This window comes from Rhinoderma darwinii, chromosome 11, assembly GCF_050947455.1.
Source record: "Rhinoderma darwinii isolate aRhiDar2 chromosome 11, aRhiDar2.hap1, whole genome shotgun sequence".
NCBI classification, from domain to species: domain Eukaryota; kingdom Metazoa; phylum Chordata; class Amphibia; order Anura; family Rhinodermatidae; genus Rhinoderma; species Rhinoderma darwinii.
The window spans coordinates 79,631,998-79,652,909 of record NC_134697.1 but is presented as its reverse complement, the minus strand read 5'-3'; the positions used below and the strand labels follow the sequence as shown (position 1 = coordinate 79,652,909).

The following is a 20,912-nucleotide window of genomic DNA, read 5'->3' as shown; positions in this document are numbered from 1 at the left end:
ACAGATGCCACACGCAGAACACACAATGCAGGAACGGAACACACACAAATTAAATACAGTCCGTTTTTTGCGCACGCAAACCGGACACGCTGGTGTGAATGAAGCCTTACATTTCCCCTGTAGTGCCTGGGATAAACCCTTTAAGGGTATGTGCACACACACTAATTACGTCCGTAATTGACGGACGTATTTCGGCCGCAAGTACCGGACCGAACACACTGCAGGGGGCCGGGTTCCTAGCATCATAGTTATGTACGATGCTAGGAGTCCCTGCCTCGCTGCAGGACAACTGTCCCGTACTGTAATCATGTTTTCAGTACGGGACAGTAGTTCCACGGAGAGGCAGGAACTCCTAGCGTCGTACATAACTATGATGCTAGGAGCCCGGCTCCCTGCACTGTGTTCGGTCCGGTACTTGCGGCCGAAATACGTCCGTCAATTACGGACGTAATTAGTGTGTGTGCACATACCCTAACTGTTTACTTGTTACAGAAGTAATGCTACTTATTCTGTATTCCAAAAAGACCATAAAATACCTTTTCCCCCATACATCCAATAAACACCAGAAGAATTTTTACTGTGTAGATATTTTTTTTATTGCTTTGGCGCACTAGAAAAATAAAATTATTCTTTGGAATAATTTTTCCAACCTTCAATTTAGAAGTTGGCATAAAAAAATCATTAGGAGTTCAGTGAGGTCACCATGATCACCATTGTAGCCTATAGGCAATCAACACTACCACTTTCTTTGTTTAGACTATAGTCATCTTTAGGTAAACCGAATTAATGATTACAGCAAGGCTGGGTTTACCCAATTGCAGGTTTAAGCGTGTTTTTGCCGCTATTCATGACAAACCCACGCCGTTTTAGAGCGAATCTCATAAAATTGTGGCAAAATGGTGCAGTTACACAACAAAAACCACATTTAATCCATGACGTAAAAACCCAGCCATGTAAGGGGGCCAGTTTCAAATGACTGTATTTTAGACTTCATATTAAGACCAAAATAATAGCAATTCTACTGCACCCAATTAAGATAAATCACAGGGTTCTTCTATGTCATCTAGGTTTGGTTCAGTAGAACCACAAGGGGTCTGAGGGTAGTGGCCATAACACGAATGCTAAAATCTAGCCATATTAGTCAACTGGCACCGGCCTAAGCTTGCCACAAAGCATTTTGACACTAGCATCATATGTTTTATTTACAGTTCAAAGGGATTTACAAAGCTTGGATTCTCCATGCCCCATGGGGTCACCGGCACAACAGAGGTATGGAGGACTGCAAAATGTCTTACCAAAATTTGGTCATCTGTTGTCAGCTTTTGTTGCTAAAGCATATAACTTTCCAAAACCAACATCGTAAACTGAACCTTGTTCCTCCTGGAATTGCTTAATTTATGAGCGAGAGCAAAGCGAAGAAGGGAAATTATTATTTAGGGCCTGTTCACATTAGCGTTGCCCTTCCGTTGAGGGGTTCCGTCGGAGGTTTCCGTCGTGTTAACCCCTCAATTGGAAAGGCAAACAGAAACCTTAGCTTCCGTTTGTGTCACCATTGAGATCAATGGTGACAGAAACATTGCTAAAGGTTTCCATTTGTCACAGGGTTACGTTGCTTTTGACAGAATCAATAGCGCAGTCGACTGTGCCTTTCCGTTGAGGGGTTAACCCGACTGAAACCTGTGACGGAACCCCTCAACGGAAGGGCAACTCTGATGTGAGGCGAACACAGCCGAAGGCTACATTCACACGAGTGTATCAGATTCATGCACGGAAATCTGGTCCGTGTGTGTTGCGTTATGCATCAGTGTGCTTTGTGAGTGGCATGCGTTATTCACGCACTCACAAAGCACTTTATTTTCAATTGAATTGATGCGCAAATCACACACCGCACACAGATGTGCATCCGTGTGCGATGCGTGGTTTCTCACGCACCCATTGACTTCAATGGGCGCGTAGGTGCGTGAAAACGCACCAATATAGGACATGCAGTGAGTTTCACGCAACGGACTCTGCGTGAAAAACAACGCATGTGTGAATAGCCCCATTGAATTGCATGGGTCCGTGTGCTGTGAGTGATTGCAACGCACGGCACACGGACGAGTATTGCGCTCGTCTGAATGTGCTATTAGTCAGTAGACTCATAGAACACAATTGTAAAGCAGGCCATAGATATGAGATTTTTGTTGGCAGATCCCACTGATTTTAATGGTATCAGCTGACAATCACATATATATGAAGACAACCCAACTGTATTGAGAGATGGGCTTTATACGTCGGATCTTTCCTTCTCCGATAAGAAGTGCCAGAGGTTCAGGCGGACGGTTCTTCCTCCACACAAGAAACATGCTTTTTTTTTTTTTGGACCGATCGGCAATATAAAATGGAAAAGAAAGGCAAATACCTGATGGCTAAACAATCATTTGGCCAATAGATATTGTATATGTACAGTCAGACTGAAATGGCTGATACCACGGTAGAGTATATTGCATTCAATTATAAATCAAATGTAGACTTTTTCTAAGTATATAAAACATAGACAAATCTTATGTTTAGTGTCACATACAAAAATAGTTTCTGCACATATAATTGAGAAATATCAAATACATGACCCATTCTATATATACGAAAATGTGCTATTCCTGATTTTTTTTTACCAAGCAGCACTATGGAGCCTAGCAATGAATGAGTTACCTGATCCTTAAAACATTAACCAGAACCTATTGTGCAGCATGAAGATAACACACAGGAGCAAAGCACACATAGAAGGAGCAAGCAGTACACCAAGAAGAGAAAACCTGCAGGTAGAACACCGATCCATGAATAAGTCTACTGTGCAAACAGGGAATAAATTCCAATGTGCAGAAACATCCTGGCCACAAGTTAACTTTCACATAGTCACCAAGAACTGGAGTGGCAAGAAAACTAGTTTTGTAGAGCTTTCAAAAGATTATAGCACCTAAGTCTCGGCTAATATGAATACAAAAACATTAAATATGCGTATTAAAAAAAAAAATATATAGATATTTATTTAGAAAAAATAAATAAATCAGTCCAAACAAAGATGAACATGGCACTCCATATAGAACTGAAAAAAAATCAGACCGAGGGTGAATCAATTCCTCAACTTGAATGCATAGAAGAAACCATAGGACAAGTAACAGCATCAGGACTTCACAAAATCGATGAACAAAGGTTTAATCACCACCAAGTGATTAATGTCACTGACTTGGAAAAATGCTTTCAAAGATAGAAATGTTAGTTTTTTTTCTTTATCAATTAGAAAAATGCAATTAAGTGAATAAACAAAAGAGAAATTTTACAAATATTTGGTGTGACCACCCTTTGCCTGCAGAACATAATCAAATCTTCTAGGTACACTGGTACAGTTCTTGAAGTAATTCGGCAGGGAAGTTGTTCCACACATCTAGGAGAACCAACCACAGATCTATGGATGTAGGCTTCCTCAAATCCTTCTGTCTCTTCATGTAATCCAAGACAGACTCTATTATGTTGAGATCAGGGCTTTGTGGGGGCCATATCATCACTTCCAGTGCTCCTAGTTCTTTTTTAGGCTGAAGATAGTTCTTAATGACATTGGCGGTATGTTTGGGGTCGTTGTCCTACTGCAGAATAAGTTTGAAGCCAGTCAGACGCCTGCCTGTTTCTATAGCATGATGGATAAGTATCTGCCTGTATTTGTCAGCATTGAGGACACCATTAATCCGGACAATATCCCCAAACTCAATTTGCTGAAATGCAGCCCCAAACTTGCAAGGAGCCTGCACCATGCTTCACTGTTGCCTGCAGATACTCCTTATTGTACCGCTCTCCAACCCTGCGTCAAACAAACTGCCTTCTGTTACAGCCAGATATTTTGACTCATCAGTTAGGAACACCTGCTGCCATTTTTCTGCACCCCTGTTACTATGTTTTCGTGCATAGTTGAGTCGCTTGGCCTGGTTTCCACTTCGAATGTATGACTTTTTGGCAGCAATTCTTCCATAAAGACCACTTCTGGACATACTTCAACAGTTCCTGGGTCCCACTGGTTTCTGCCAGTTCTGAGCTGATGGCACTGCTGGACATCTTCAGATTTAGAAGGGAAGTAAGCATGATGGGTCTTTGATCTGCTGCACTAAGTTTTCTTGACCGACCACTGCATCTACCGTCCTTAACGTTGCCCGTTTCTTTGTGCTTCTTCAAAAGAGCTTGAACAGCACATCTTGAAACCTCAGTCTGCTTTGAAAATCTTTGCCTGGGAAAGACCTTGCTGATGAAGTATAACTACCTTGTGTCTTGTTGCAGTGCTCAGTCTTGCCATGGTGGACCTGTGACATGAAACGGTCTTCCACAACCTCACCTTTGTAGCAGAGTTTGGCCGGTCCTCACCATGTTTTAAGCCTTCTACACAGCTGTTTCTGTTACAATTAATGACTGTGTTTCAACCTACTGATCACCACCTGTTTGGAATAATTAATCGTACACCTGACTATAATCCTACAAAATCCATGACTTTGTGCAAGTGTATCTAGAAGAATTGATGCGGTTTTGAAGGCAAAGGGTGGTCATACAAAATATTGATTTGATTTAGACTTCTCTTCAGTTCATTCACTAATTGCTTAAAAAAAAAATATTAACACTTCTAATTATTTTGCAGCATTTTTCCACAACGGCCTAAAACTTTTGCACAGCACTGTGTGTGTAATAATATTATATTATATATATATATATATATTACACACACGCAATATAAGCCTATGTTTAGATAATTTATTATGGAACATAATATTTGCACCAGCATAGACATCAGTGCCCTGTTTAGATAGACCTGGCCTTACATTTAGTCACAAAATTAGTTGAAAGGGGTTGTACATGATTACAAAAACACGGCTGTTTTCTTTCTGAAACAATGCCACACTTGTTCACAGGTTGTTTGTAGTATTGCAATTCAGCCCCATTCTCCTCAATGTATGGACAGTTTTGGCGCGGTTTCAAAAAAAGCAGTTACCTTGTTATCCTGTACAACCCCATTAATGACTTGCATGGCATATTCATTAGGCCCTGTTCACATCCAGTTTATGATATCCTAAACAGATGTATGTCGGAGAAAACGGACGAGCAGTCTAAAGGGTATGTGCACACGATGAGAGGCTTTTACGTCTGAAAAGACACTGTTTACAGGAGAAAACAGCTGCGTCGTTTCAGACGTAAAAGCTCCTCCTCGTATTATGCGAGGCGTCTGTGACGCTCGTAAATCTTGAGCTGCTCTTCATTGACTTCAATGAAGAACGGCTCAAATTACGTTGCTGCCAAACGACGACGCGTAAATGACAGGTCGTCTGCACAGTACGTCGGCAAACCCATTCAAATGAATGGGCAGATGTTTGCCGACGTATTGTAGCCCTATTTTCAGGCGTAAATCGAGGCATAATACGCCTTGTTTACGTCTGAAAATAGGTCGTGTGAACCCAGCCTAACTCTTCTGGCCTCTGTCGGGCTGGTATTTGCACAGTACTGTATATCCGTTTTTGTTTTTAAGGATGGAGTAGGGTAGCAGACAACGCTTTTTCATCCCACAAAAAGTAACGTATACTGTGCTGGATATGTTATTTAACACGGAATCCTTTGGGTGACAGGACTGTATGTCGGACCATTGTCAAATAACATTTTTATGGCATATTAAAAGTTATTTGCTGAAAAACTCCTTTAAAAGGCTATGGAAACATTTGACAGCGGATCCACCTGTTATTGATCACATCCAATAACAGCTGGAAACTTTGTGTCAGAGAAACGCAGGACCGGCTGTCAGTCCTGCTGACCTGACGGATTCGAGCACAAGATACAGCGTCTATGTATGCAGGATTCATAAAAGCTGTGTCTCAAAAAATAAAAAGAAAGTTTTAACAAAAAACAATTACAAAGTTGCTTAAAACACCATAATAAATTGTTTTATTAAAAAAGAAAAAAAACAAAAAAGAAAAGTGTTCAAAAGGTTTACAAAGCCATTAAGGAGTAACTCAGAAGAGGTCGACCCAAGAAATTATTTTATTTATGTCTTAATACATACCCCTTTTCATTTCTAATAGAAGATACAACAGTAAGAATTACAAATGAAAAGCAGATTAACACAAGATATGTTTTAAGGCCTCTCTATAGCTGCGTCTTTTGGCCATATTAGTAGAGGAGGCCAAACCGTTTCTCCCTGCAGATGGATGTAAAGGTCACAAATGTGATTCTGCTTCCCGTCAGGAAGCAGAACAATGCATAAGGCAGCATCTCACCCCTCCCCCAATAGGGACATATCCCCAGCACAGAATAGAGAAAAAAAAAAAAGTTAGTGTGGATGTAACCTTAGCAGCACCGGCAGCACTAATAATATTGAATAACACTTTAGATATGTATTTTATTTGATCTTGACATACAAGATGTTCACCATGGTCTGCTGAATTTTGCGTTAAACTTACAACTATTCTATATGTACGCACAGAATTCAGCAGACAAAAGGTCTCAAAAACTTCATAAATGGACACTTGAGTGGGACATGGACTAAATAGGACATACAGGAAAAAAAAGGTTTATAAAAGCAACATATGCATAAAAAGTTTATACATAAATCCCGGTATGTTTAATCTCTGGCTTGATGTCTGACATTTGTAGCCAACACCACGTAACGTACCACTGACCACAGAAATACAGATGCCCGTCAGTGCAGGGGACTGACCAGAGAGCTCTGTGTAGTCCAACTCTCGCCAAATATGTGTTTTACGGCTGAGAGGAGTCACACCTTACGCTTTTAATTTGACTGTAATCCAGCAAGCAAAAAGCAATGTGATTTGCATGACACTGCCCTGCCCTGAAGAACCCTTACCAAAGTAAAGTAGCAGAAAAAGACCTGATTCTCAGCCACAAAGCAGACAGCTGGTTACACGGTCAGATTTCAGAGATTTCCCCAGGGGAGAAACACCGCAGGCTAGGGGAGGGGAGGGGGCTTTACAGACCTGCCACTTCTTACAGCAAGATGACCACTGACCCTCCCAGCACAAACCCAGCCTGGGCTTGCAATAACAAAAAAATTTTATATAGTGGTGGGACTTCATACAGAACTTTGAACATTCATGGTTTCACTTTGTTGTTTCCTTCCTATAGATTTTTCTCTACCAATGCTGTTAAAGCCCAGGAGCCGGACAGTCAATCTGCCTAGAAAATTGCCTCTGGTGTCTAACTTTTGAGATCTTTTTTATATAGTAGCTAACCTTTCAACAAACTTTGTATAAATCTATAGTACAAGCGAATATAAAAAAAAAAAACAAACAACATTGTAACATATCTTATTAGAGAAAAATGCCTCTCTCCACTTATCAGACTTCTTTCCTACCCACCCCCCTTCCCCCCTAAACTGTCTGAATTCACTGCCAAATCCGTCTCCTCACGACGAGATGGACCATAAGCTCACTGTAGGATCAGGTTACAGCTGCCCGTAGAAGTAAATGGAGGGGGAAGGGGGAGGAGGGAGCAGAGTGAGAGAGGCAGAAATACGCTGCGGAAAACTGTACTGCAAATCAAACAAATTTCTCAATTTTTAGCGTTGCAGTATATTTTTTTTCATAGGCTTACATTGTAAAGTATTATGCAGCGTAAAAATATAAGGCAAATACACCACATATGACCGCACATTAAGGGTATGTTCCCACACCCTATTTACGGACGTAATTCAGGCATTTTACGCCTCGAAACACAGCTGAAAAAATGTCTCAAAACCGTCTGCAAACATCTGCCCATTGAATTCAATGGGTCTTACGGTGTTCTGTGCAGACGGGCGCCATGGTCAAAAGACGGCACGTAAAAAGACGCCCGCCTCAAACAAGTGCATGTCACTTCTTGGGACGTAATTGGAGCCGTTCTTCATTGACTCCAAAGAAAACCAGCTCCAATTACGTCCGTAATTTCAGACGTAATTGGCGTTGCCGTGTGAACATACCCTCAGTGTTATATCTGGATTCACAGCTTGACTGCTCATTACTGCTGTATAATGTCCTTCATATTGCTGCGGTTTCTGAGGTTGTGCTACAAAAAGTTTGGGGAGCGGCTGTTCTCTTCCCTGCGTGTGCTGTGATTGGCAGACATGATAGCAGTTAGGCTCCACCCACTATCTTAGGCAAAATTTAGAATTAGAGATAAAGAAGTCAATAGCCAGAAACAGACACACATTACGATAGGTTAAGCAGTTAGGAGAACCTGGGGGTTCAAGACCACCGTTCTCACGATGGGTAAATTCTGAGAATACCCCATTAAGTTCTTGGAGTTTCTGGAGAAGTTTACCTGGCTTTTAAAGTTTACATTAATTTGACAACCTCCAGTCTATAAATACATATTGGGGGGGGGGGGGTATGTGTTTTTTTTGTTTTGTTTTTTAATACTGGCGTTTCAAATGTCAGCCTTAATAGAAAACAAGCTAGAGTACGGTAGGGTGAAAGAAATGTACCCGGAGCAGACACAAACTGACGCAGACGGAAACCTCATTGATTTCAATGGTGATGGAGCCGGTGTCAGTTTGTCTCTTTTGTGCACCGGATCCGTCGTTTTGCCGGAAGCAGTAGCGCAGTCGACTACAGTATTCATCCCAGTCAAATTGACGGAACCCTTGCACAACGGAGACAAACTGAAACGATTGGCGCCGGATTAGTCACCATTGAAATCAATGGTAATGGAAACCTATGGTTTCAGTTTGTGCCAGTCAGGGCTCCATTACGGAACGCAGATGTGAGCATAGTCTTAATACAAAATTAGGAATTGGAGTGGGGAACGTAGATAATCCAAGAATTCACACCTGTACCACTAAAATCCACTGTGCTAGCATGCAGTCTGTTGAACACATTACCTTCGACACAATAATAAGGGCTCACGCACACTGCAATCATGTGCGGCCGAAAAACGTTTCAAGTCTTTTTCACGCACCGCACAATAAGGTCTGATTCACAGAAGCGTATTTTACATCCGTATGACGTCCGTTAAAACAACGGCCGTCACACGGAACTATGTAATTCAATGGGGCCGTCCACACGGCCGTTTTTTCAACGGACTGTGTGAAGGGTCCGTTGAAAAATAAAACATGTCCTATTATGTTCCGTTTTCACGTATCACGTATCCCTCCATAGTCTATGGGGATCCGTGAAAACGGAACCCGCACAGGGGCACCTCGGACGTTTTTCACGGCCGAGTTTCCCCATGTTTGTGTGAATGTAGCCTAGTGCGGAGTTCACATGTTGCGGACTGAACGCAAATCTCACCCTTTTGAATTGCAAAGGGTAAAATCCAATATTAAAATATCTGCGACATGTTAACTCTGCCTTCCACCAGGCCTGATCAAATGCTTCAACACCTACACGCTCAGTTGTTCTTATAGGGGTATTCTCACCTTAAATATTGGGGGCATATCCACATCCTGATAGACGAGTGTCCCAGCTAAGGGACCCGCACCAATCTCTAGAATGGGGGTCACCAGGTGGGATAATGGTTGCGTGTTCTGGAGACACATGTGTATCCCTACTCTGGGACCCACACCGATCAGACATTTATGGCGTGCCCCATGGATATGCCATAAATGTTTAATTTGGGGACACCTGTTTAATGTAATTTATATGACCATCTTATACATTAGTAACAAAATATTAACCATGTCCTACAACCACAAAAACTATACAGACTTTTTATAGGCCCCAATATACATGCCTCAGAGCTTATGGGGTACTTGGGAACTCTAGGACTAAAATGTAAAACAGATTAAAAAATGTATTCCTATTTCTCCTAGCTGAGGGAGGCTTCCTTCACACAAAGGTATTTTCTGGCGTTTTAAAATGCCAGAATAAAAATGTAACATCCATTTTTCATTATGCACATGATTTTAAACGGACCATAAAACGGCCACAGAAACACCACAAACACAAATGAAGTGTATGTAGTTCTTTTTATAATTTACTAAAGACTCTAGGCCTCATGCACACAACCGTAGCCATGTGCACGGCCGTAATTTTCGGGTCGGCCGGCAGCGGAGAGTCACCCGCGGGCTGCCCGCAAATCGCTGGCCGTGTACATGGTCGCGTACATTATTTTCTATGAGCCTGGACCGCAAAACACGGCTGTAATAAGACATGTCCGTTCTTTTTGTAGTCCAGGCTCTGCGGCAATGCACGGACCGTGGAAACCACGGACGTGTGCACGGGCCCATAGAAATGAATGGGACCTCAATTCACCTGTGGATTTTTGGGGGAATTGCGGACACAAAAGCACGTTCGTGTGCATGGGGCCTTAATGTAACATTTGGCTGCACAAAGATGAAGTTAAAAATGCCATGAAAAAAAAAAAAAAAAAAAAATCATCAAAAACACAGAAAAGGGCTGGTTTTAAAAGCAGATTAGGGTTGTACGATGCTTCGAATTAGCGATACTATTTCGATGCCGTTCACCCGCAAACTGTTTAATACCGTTAATTCATGTATTTCGATACCAAGCTGTGCGGCCGCATAGCTTAGTATTGTAACACATAAATGTAGTCAGCGAGGGGCTGTGGCTGTGTAACACAGCCATTGCCCTGCTCCTGGTGTGTGTGCGCGCATGCAGTCAGCTTGAGGTAATGCAGACGGCGCTGCACTAACGAGCGGAGGAACTGAAGACAGATCATGGGGGTGTTTTGCAGCGCACCCACAGTGTTCTGTCTTCGGGGGATGGCGCTCAGTGTAGCGCTGGCCGTATCACATCATGCTGACCGCGCTCGCACACTTGTTGTCTGGAGCAGGTCAATGGCTGTATTACACAGCCCCACTCTAAGGGTATGTTCACACACACTATTTACGGACGTAATTCGGGCATTTTACGCCTCGAATTACGTCCGAAAATGCGCCTCAATAGCGTTGGCAAACATCTGCCCATTGAAAGCAATGGGCTGACGTTTGTCTGTTCACACGAGGCGTATATTTACGCGCCGCTGTCAAAAGACGGTGCGTAAATAGACGCCCGCATCAAAGAAGTGTCATGTCACTTCTTGGGGCGTAATTGGAGCCGTTATTCATTGACTCCAATGAAAAGCAGCGCCAATTACGTCCGTAATGGACGCGGCGTTCAAGCGCCTGCACATGCCGTTACGGCTGAAATGACGGGGCTGTTTTCTCTTGAAAACAGCCCCGTAATTTCGGCCGTTACGGACGCTGTCGTGTGAACAGACCCTAACGGCGGAGATCAGAGAAACCTCTGAACTCCATAGCTATTCTCTTGAATGAGGATGCAATAAAGTTTAAAGGGTAATTAAACCTTTAACAAACTTCTGACATGTCATTGATAAAAACTTCTGAGACCCCCCCAACGATTGCTAGAACGAAGCGACAGGAGCGCTCATGTGAGCCGCTTGGTTTCTGATCGGCTTTTCTCGGAAAGCCGATGTACGGACTCAATAGAAAGTCTACGAAACCGTACACCGCTACATCGGCTTTCCAGGAAAAGTCGATCAGAAATGAAGCTTCGTTCTAGCGATCGGTGGGGCTCTCACTGCTCAAACCCCCACTGATCAAAACTTCACTATGACATGTCAGAAGTTTGTTGAAGGTTTAGTCACCCTTTAAAAACAGAAAAGTAAAAAAATAAAAGTAATGTTAAATAAAATGTAAAAAAAAAAATACAATAAACATGAAAATAAAAGTGTTAATACATGAACTATACACATTCGGTATCGGCGCGACCGTAATAAACGGCACAACAAAAATTATAGCGTCATTTATTATGTGTACGCTGTAAAAAAATAAAAAACTGCTTTCTTTCACTTGTGAGGCACGAGGTGTTATGAATTTTGAACCTCCATGTGCCTGACATTATTAGTAATTAACCCCATCATGTACCTCCCACATTAACCCAATGTTGTCCATTATGACTGAGAAACATGATGGGATTAATTACTATTAATGTGCGGCACATGGAGGTTCAAAATTCATCGCGCCTCACATCAGAAAGTGGAAGAACTTTTTTTTATTATTATTTGTTGGTAAAAAGTATCGGTATCGAAGTCCAAATTCTGTTATGGTGACAACCCTATAGCAGATATGTCAAACTAGCAGAGACCTTCTGGCGCTAAGTTAATGATATGAAATATACATGTAAAATGATGCCAACCCAAACAGAGCTGGACAAATAGCTCCTTAAAATTCTTATATGTTTACTATTTAGTGATTTCAAGTTCATTTCAACTCTGAAGAATGTCTTACCTACTAATTTGTTGGCGTCTTAGTGTCCCCTTTGGACTACCCCTTATAGAGAAGTCCCCTAATGGTAAGAAGATCACTGGGGTGTTTTGCTTTAGGGACCCCAGTGTTTAGCTGTAACCTGGCAGCAAGTGTTCAATATCCCTGCAGCTCCCCCTCAGGGGAAATGAAAAATTACAATTCTATTGACATCAATCGGACCGCCAAAATTCTGAATTATGTAATATTTCCTAACAGAGTATTACTTTTTTTTATTTTTATATTTTTAAACAAGTCAACGCCATTGACGACTGGTCCATAAGACACCGAATCCCATGAAAACCGTACAAGAAGCAGAACATGGTTTTCCTCAAATGTAAACTTTTAAGAAAAATGTAAGATTCTTACATGTTTTACACAAGGAAATGCCCTTTCCCTCCAAATATCCATGATAGGATTGTAAAGAAATACCAGTGCACGATCGGGTTGGTCACTCCATGCAGATGAGTTATTAGGCTTCTTTACTCCTCCACAGCATATTAAAACAGGGGAACACATTGCTAAATTCAGTTAACCCCCCTATTCAGCCTCCGAGTCACACGTGCTCTGCTGCAGACCTTGCTGCTCAATGTGCCTTTTGTCTGGAGGCTGGTGTTTCAACATCCTAGTCTTGAACACAAGGGGGGGAAAAAAAAAGGGTCAGCACAAGTCTTCTGTCATTCATAAACCTGAATCAGTGCTCAGCGAACACCAGTCTCTCCTCCCCCTTCCCTACAGAAGATTGATGCCACAATAAAACAAAAACACCCCAGCCTCCAAAAAGGCACCGCACCAAAACCTGTCTGCCAACCCTGAATGGGGGTAGGAAAAACCCCATAGAGCCTTTTCAGCAAATAGTGTGGAAACTCATGGCCGGCTAAAAAAAAAAAAATCGTAACCATAATTAAAACTAGTAAAATTACCAAAAACATCTACAAGGCCATCTCTGTTTACATCACGTATGGGCCATACACTTGAGCTAATATATATATAGGTTTCTTTTGTTTTAAATTAAATAAAGAAATAAATAGGTGGTTATTAGGCACAGCTGGCTGTGACTTACCATTGAGGTCCATTGGTATGGTAGTAGTAGTAGACTTTATGACAAATGTACGTCCTATAGACACCATCAGTATATGCATACGTCAGGTTTATCTTCCAAACGTGGTGTGAACACGGCTCTATGTGAACGTAAAAACAATACAGCTAGTGATCCGACTACACTTAATCCCATAAAAGCAGATAGATGGATTGTCCATGTGCAGTTAGATAGGAAGTCACACTCACTGGAAACAAGGGGAACCCCAAATTTTTATTAAATTACTTTTTGTAGGGTCAAGTGCATTTTGATGCCAGCACAACATCTAAAAAGCCATGGAGTACCAAATCACTATTACAACCAAGCAGAACGTTCCGGATTGAATGGGAAACATCAGTTTCAGAGTCAATTTGCTTAAAAATAAAAGTAAAAACAGAACTATAGAATAGTAGACGCTCACATCCTATATAAAACACAACTATATTACAAGTACCTTCTACTTCTGAAGGACCCAGCGGACTATTCAGTGTTCAATGTCCATTTCCTATCACACCACTTGCGTAGATACCATCTCATATATATATATTTTTTTAAAACTATACTTGGTTATTCTCCTTCCCCGCTCTCGTACCATCTCTTAGGAAATCTCTGAAAGAGCATTTGTTCAGGCTGCCAAGTTAAATCCTCCTTTCTCATGTCAAGGCTTTGAAAAAGCAGTCCGAACACCAGCCACACCGAGGTCTGCCCGAGTAAAAGGAGAAAAGCAATTCCTTTGGCACCATAGCACCATTAAGCCGTTTGCAAATTATGAACTGAAGCACAAGAAAATCCACTCTGCCCAACCAGCCGGTAATGCAGTCTCATGGTGGCACTGTATATCATCGCCCCGCAAGCAAGGAGCGTGTAGGTAAAGGTTAACCCAAAGCCAGATAATAGTTTGGTTTCTGCATAATATCAACTGAGCAAATTGTATACTAATAATAAATAAAATAATAATAATATACAAAGAAATACAAAATACAGAAAAATATTTCTAATAAATATTAAGCACTTTCTAGAAGACAAATGACTTGAGGAATCCTAAAAAAAAAAACTACTAGAATAAACAATATTATGAATTTATAATAAAAATAAATAAATAGAAAACAAATACAATAACATTAAACAACTGCTTTACTGCCTTCCTCAAAAGAAAATGAAGATAATAGAAGAAGGTGATTCAGCAGCGCTCTAATAAGATAAAGTCATGCATATTGCTCCGAGCTCTTCCATCCATAGAAGCCCCACAGACCATCACTCATTGCCATCATCCAGCTAGCCAAACAATGTAGCGGCCCAGACCACATACATAGTAGCCATATCATGGACTTAATAACTACCGCTATGAACTTGGAAAAAATCCCTGTATTGGAATGGTTGGAGGGAGAATGCTAATTGCAGCATTTTAGTGAATGGTTTCCCAGGGCACACAGGGTTAAACAAATTCAGGCTGCAGTGAGTGCAGACATTAGGGGAGGGTTCTCAGGACATACAACAGTAACCATCAGCTGGTTTAGTAGGAGAAAAGTTAGAAAGTGAAGGCCGAGGAGACTTGATTTTCTCCCCCTAAACTTTTAGTTCAGTTTACAACAAAGTTTGGATGCCACATCCCCCCCCCCCCCCAGGCTTTTTCTCCATTGACAATAGACAATATATCCACGTTAGGAGGGGACACAGTATACACATTCCTTAAGTGTTTTAAAAGGAGCATTTCTGGAGGCAGCTAAATCACACACTGATAGCACTAGCACTCCCTCCCCCTTCCCAGGGCTAAGAAAGCAGAGTTCCTATTCAAATCCCTTCTCCTTGTCTTGTGCTAGTTCACTGGGACATCTGTACATACAAATATCGCAGCTTGTGCTTCCGATCTGCACCTGAGCAGCCTTTAGTGCAGCAAAACCATCATATCCGGAAACACATTAGACATCAATAACGGTGTAAACAACAACAATATAAAAAAAATAAGGACAAAGAGGCCGGCAGACCTCACCATCACATACCAGGAGAGGAAATAAAGCTGCGCAATAGTGATCGATACATTGTATCACCTCCTGATTTATTGCTAAGCCTCCAGCACAGTAGAGGTTAATGACTTATCTTCCAGGAGGGGGAGGGGGGTTCTTGCCCACTGAGCTCACAATCATTTGCACTCATCGCATCACAACAAAGAGCCAAAAAAAATCGATACAGGAAGCCAGTGGCAACTTTACCTATGGCAGCATAGACTGGTGCGATGAATGCCCAACATGCCCACTACCACCCAGACAACGTGTTCTTCCTTCCACAGGATCCTCCGCGATCCTTCCAGGATCCATTGTTTGTGATTGAGGTGTGAGGAAAGAGGAAACTTACCGCTGAAGGCAGGAGAGCGGGCAGCCCAGTCAGCACATGCACAATATCCCCGGGTGCGGTGGGTACATCTCAGCCTGGCACTGGCACTTCCTCCCCCTTAGTCCTGGCGCTTTCCGTCCCTTTTTTTTTTAGCCCACAGACAGTAAAAGGAGCACAGTGTTAGTGGGTGAGTAAGTGAATCAACTAGCAGGGAGCACAGTAAGTTGAAGTGTCAGATTACAGAGCCTATTCTATTACCATGCCTGCCGGTGGGCGGGAAAACCCGGCTGTGCGTGCGCTCTGTGACTGGAGCCGGAGGAGGACGAGTACACCAGCGGACCGGAGCTCGCCGCCACCGCGCTGCACACACTCCCGTCCGCTGCCACCTCAGGCCCGGCGGTGTAATAGATAGAATAAACCCCCCTCTATAAGGAAACGACACCCTACGTGCAAAGAGCAGGCGGCGCCCGGCCCTCCGGAGCCCGGCGGCCGCACTTAACCCCTTCGGGTAGCAGGCGTTTTTCCTGTTTTTTTCCCCTTTTTTGTTTTTTTTTACCTCACCTTTTCCACAGGCCGTAACTTTTTTTTATTTTTCCGACTTGTCTTTTGCGGTACGAGTTGTCGTTTTTTGTTTTTTTTTACGCCACCGTTTATAATGAGAGACGGAGAAACAAATTATTTGTGGGGTGGAATGGGAAAATAAAACGTGATTACTCAATTTTTTTTCGGGTTTCGTTTTCATCGCGTGCACCGTGCGCTAAAAACGTAGTGTTAATTTAATTTTGTTTTCTGTAGGTTTTTATTGGTATAGTTTTGGGGCACATGCGACTTCTTGATCACTTTTTTTTCCATTTTTGTTTGTTGCGGGACATGAGGTGACCAAAAACAGCGATTCTGCCGGATTTTCCTTTTTTTTTTTAGGTGACCAAAAACAGCGATTCTGGCGGTTTTCCTTTTTTTTTTGTTTTTTTGTTACTCCATTCACTTTGCAGGTTAAATAAAGTTATATTGTAATAGTTCAGACTTTTACAGACGCGACAATGGCAGTTATGTTAAAAAAGAAATGTAATAGTTTTTAAAGGAAAAGTTTTTTTTTAAATTTTGTATAAAAAAAACTTTATTTAACTGTATTTTCTTTTTTTTATTATTAGTCCCGCAAGGGGACTTGAATCGCCTGCACAATATGCTGCAATACTAGAGTTTTAGGCCCCATGCACACGACCGTGCCCGTAACTACGACCCATAATTACAGGCACGGCCGGCCGTGGCCAGTCTCGGATAGCCGGCCGTTTTTACGGCTGTTCTCCCATTATAAAGTCATGGTCCGTAAAATAAGAAAATAGGACAAGTCCTATTTTTTTCCGCCGGTTTCTACGGCACGGACACCTTCCCGTTGACATATGGGAAGGTGTCCGTCGGCCATAGGAATGAATGGGCCCGTAATTCCGGACATGGGGCCTAATAGTGATTTTTATAGGCTCCTATTAAGCCCACCCTTCTGTCAGGGCGCACAAAGATGGCGGACCTGGGGGCCTTCAATAGTAACGTACAGCCGCCACGCGCAACTCATGCACTTAACATGCAAAAGGCACTTAACAGCTCCGTGTGTCATGATCATATGATGCGCGGCTGCGTGATTTTCGCGCAGCCGCCATCATTATGACACTTTGTATGTTTGTAGCACGTGGTGCTTTTCTGTTTTCATTCATACTTTTTACTGCTGTTGCGCGAATCACGCGCGTCACACGGAAGTGCTTCCGTGCGGCATGCGTGGTTTTCACACACCCATTGACTTCAATGGGTGCGTGATGCACGAACAACGCACAAATATAGAACATGTCGTGAGTTTTTTGCAACAGACTCACGCACTGTCTGAACTGCCCCATAGACTATTATAGGTCCGTACGACACGCGCGAAAATCACACGCGTTGCACGGACGAATAACACGCTCGTGTAAACAAGCCCTAAGGCGGATGTCAGGAAGTACTTAAAGAGGCTCTGTCACCAGATTTTGCAACCCCTATCTGCTATTGCAGCAGATAGGCGCTGCAATGTAGATTACAGTAACGTTTTTATTTTTAAAAAACGAGCATTTTTGGCCAAGTTATGACCATTTTTGTATTTATGTAAATGAGGCTTGCAAAAGTACAAGTGGGCGTGTTGAAAAGTAAAAGTCCAAGTGGGCGTGTATTATGTGCGTACATCGGGGCGTGTTTACTACTTTTACTAGCTGGGCGTTCTGATGAGAAGTATCATCCACTTCTCTTCAGAACGCCCAGCTTCTGACAGTGCAGATCTGTGACGTCACTCACAGGTCCTGCATCGTGTCGGCACCAGAGGCTACAGTTGATTCTGCAGCAGCATCAGCGTTTGCAGGTAAGTAGCTACATCGATTTACCTGCAAACACCGATGCTGCTGCAGAATCATCTGTAGCCTCTGGTGCCGGCTCGTCTGACACGATGCAGGACCTGTGAGTGACGACACAGATCTGCACTGCCAGAAGCTGGGCGTTCTGAAGAGAAGTGGATGATACTTCTCATCAGAACGCCCAGCTAGTAAAAGTAGTAAAAACGCCCCGATGTACGCACATAATACACGCCCAGTTGTACTTTTACTTTTCAACACGCCCAGTTGTACTTTTGCAAGCCTCATTTGCATAAATACGAAAATGGTCATAACTTGGCCAAAAACGCTCGTTTTTTAAAAATAAAAACGTTACTCTTATCTACATTGCAGCGCCTATCTGCTGCAATAGGAGATAGGGGCTGCAAAATCTGGTGACAGAGCCTCTTTAATTAAGACTACATTCACACGACAGTGGAAAAAAATGGCCATTAAAAACTAGATAGTGTCGGCAAAGCTCTGGCCGGGGATTCCGCTCCAGGAGGAGCCCCTGACATCACTGTTCATATATGGGAGTGGCTGGGGATTCCAGCATCTCAAAGCCCCTAACGTCACGGGGTTGCCCGGGCTCAGCGCTTAAAGTAGTGCTGTGCCCAATGAGTCCTCTTGTGAGGGCCAGGACCAGTTTTTAACGGACGTCACAAGGATTGATTCCTGAAAAAACTGCCGTTAACAACTGATCGATTGAGTTCTATGGGGCCGCCTGTACGTGAAAACGTCCAAAAATAGGACATGTCCTATTTTTTGACGGCCACTATTCACATTGTGAATACAGCCACAAAACTACATTGTTCTACGAACTGACATTTGTCTCTGTCCTGTGAATGTAGCTTTATATATATATATATATATATATAAGTCAATATTGTGGTATCCTTTCTGTACAATTGCCATATATAAAATATATCAGATGGCAGTAAATGATAAATGTATGTGTGAAAAATAGCACTGCAAATGTTAAACAATAGCACCTGTGGGCAGGGGCGTTGCTAGCAGGGCCGGCGTCATCACCCAGCGAACCCGGGCAAGTGCTGGGGCCCACTACCCTTCGGGGGGGCCACTGGGTGCTGACACTGCTGTCATGGCTCCTCCAGAAGTGGAATCCCTGCCCAGAGTGTTGCCGACGGGATTCCGCTTCTAGAGGGATCACCTGTCTAGGAGGCAGCGAAACTACCCCTGTAGCATCCATAATGGCTACTACGGGTCTGCGGAATCCCTGAAGCGGAATCACCAGCCACAGCGTCGGCAATGCTCTGGTTAAGGATTCCACTCCTAGAGGGAGCCCCAAAGGCGCTACGTACAGGGAGGGGGGGCTGTGTGGCACTACCAGAGAGTGGGGCACTACCTGAGAAGGCTGTTTGGCACTATATGGGATGGGGGCTGTATGGCACTTAGGCTGTATGGCACTACCTGGGAAGGGGGCTGTGTGGCACTACCTGGGATGGGGCTGTGCGGCACTACCAGAAAGGGGGACCTGTGCGGCACTACATGGGAGGGGGGGCTGAGTGGCACTACCTGGGATGGGGGGCTGTTTGACACTACATGGGAGGGGGGCTGTGTGGCACTACCTGGGAGGGGGCTGTGCGGCACTACCTCAAAGTGGTGGCTGTGTGGCACTACATGGGAGGGGGGGCTGTGTGGCACTACATTAGAGGAGGGAAAGTGTGGCACTTTCTTAGAAGAGGGACTGTGTGGCACTACCAAGGAGGGAGGCTGTGTGGCACTACCTGGGAGGGGGCTGTGTGGCACTATCTGGGAGGGGGGCTGTGTGGCACTACCTGGGAGGGGCTGTGTGGCACTACCTGGGAGGGGGGCTGTGTGACACTACCTGGGAGGGGGGCTGTGTGGCACTATCTACAGTGAGCACTACATTTATGGGGGTACAGACTGGGGGCCTAACTTCTTTATTAGGCCTTAATCAGGGCCTAACTACTATATGGGGGCACAAAGTGAAATTTTCTTCCATTTTACTGCCGACATGAGTTCCCCCAGAAAGGGGCCCACTCAGTCTGTGTTGCCCAAGGGACCACATAAACCTGGAGCCGGCCCTGGCTGCTAGGGTCTAAAAATATCAGGGGCACAAACCCCAAGACATAGGTTTTGTACCACCTAAAAAATATATATATTAAATACAGCATAGCCATAAAACAACTTTTAAAATACTAAGGCCCCATGCACACGACTGTATTTTTCATCAGTAATTACAGACCCATTCATTTCTATTGGCCATGGACACCGTTCAGTATTTTTACTGATGGGTGTCCGTGCTGAAAAAATTATAGAACCTGTCCTATTGTCCGTAATTACGGCAAGGACAGTACCATAGAAGTCTATGGGAGCTTCCGTAAATACGGATGGTATACGGATGTGCATCCGTATACCGTCCGTATTTACGGAAGCGTTGTTATGCAACATGCTGATGACATCATTTCCACCCCCCCCTATTTTTTTTTTATACTGTTCCGTATATACAGATTGAATACGGATGTGGATGCAATACGGACACCCTTCCGTATATACGGATCAAATACAGATGAGAACGTATTTACGGACGGTATTTCGGGATAAAGGAAAATACGGTCGTGTGCGTGGGGCCTAAGGGTGAATGCACACGCTGCATATTACGGCAAAGTAAATGAGATTTCAAGAAATCTCATCTACATGGTGCAGATTTTTTTCTGCACGTAAATTTACCTGCGGTGCCTATTTTAAAATCCGCAGCATGTCAATGTATCCTGCGTTTCCGCTTGTGAATTGTATCTGACGCGTTTTACAGAAAAACGCACCAAAATCCTCAGCATAAAACCGCACATATTTCCACATCAAATGTAAAAAA

At 43.3% G+C, this 20,912-nt stretch overlaps 1 protein-coding gene across 3 annotated transcripts in view; it reads right to left on the bottom strand.

The window, feature by feature from the left end:
• Positions 1–16,118, bottom strand: part of ZMIZ1 (zinc finger MIZ-type containing 1) — a 318,498-nt gene extending 302,380 nt beyond the window's left edge. The window contains exons 1-2 of one of the 3 annotated variants that reach the window (XM_075841809.1): positions 15,930–16,118; positions 15,693–15,811 (exon numbers count right to left, since the gene is read on the bottom strand). The gene's annotated coding sequence lies outside the window, so the exon portion shown is untranslated. The other 2 variants (XM_075841811.1, XM_075841810.1) reach the window with 2 other exon arrangements.
• Positions 16,119–20,912: the final 4,794 nt, after the last annotated feature.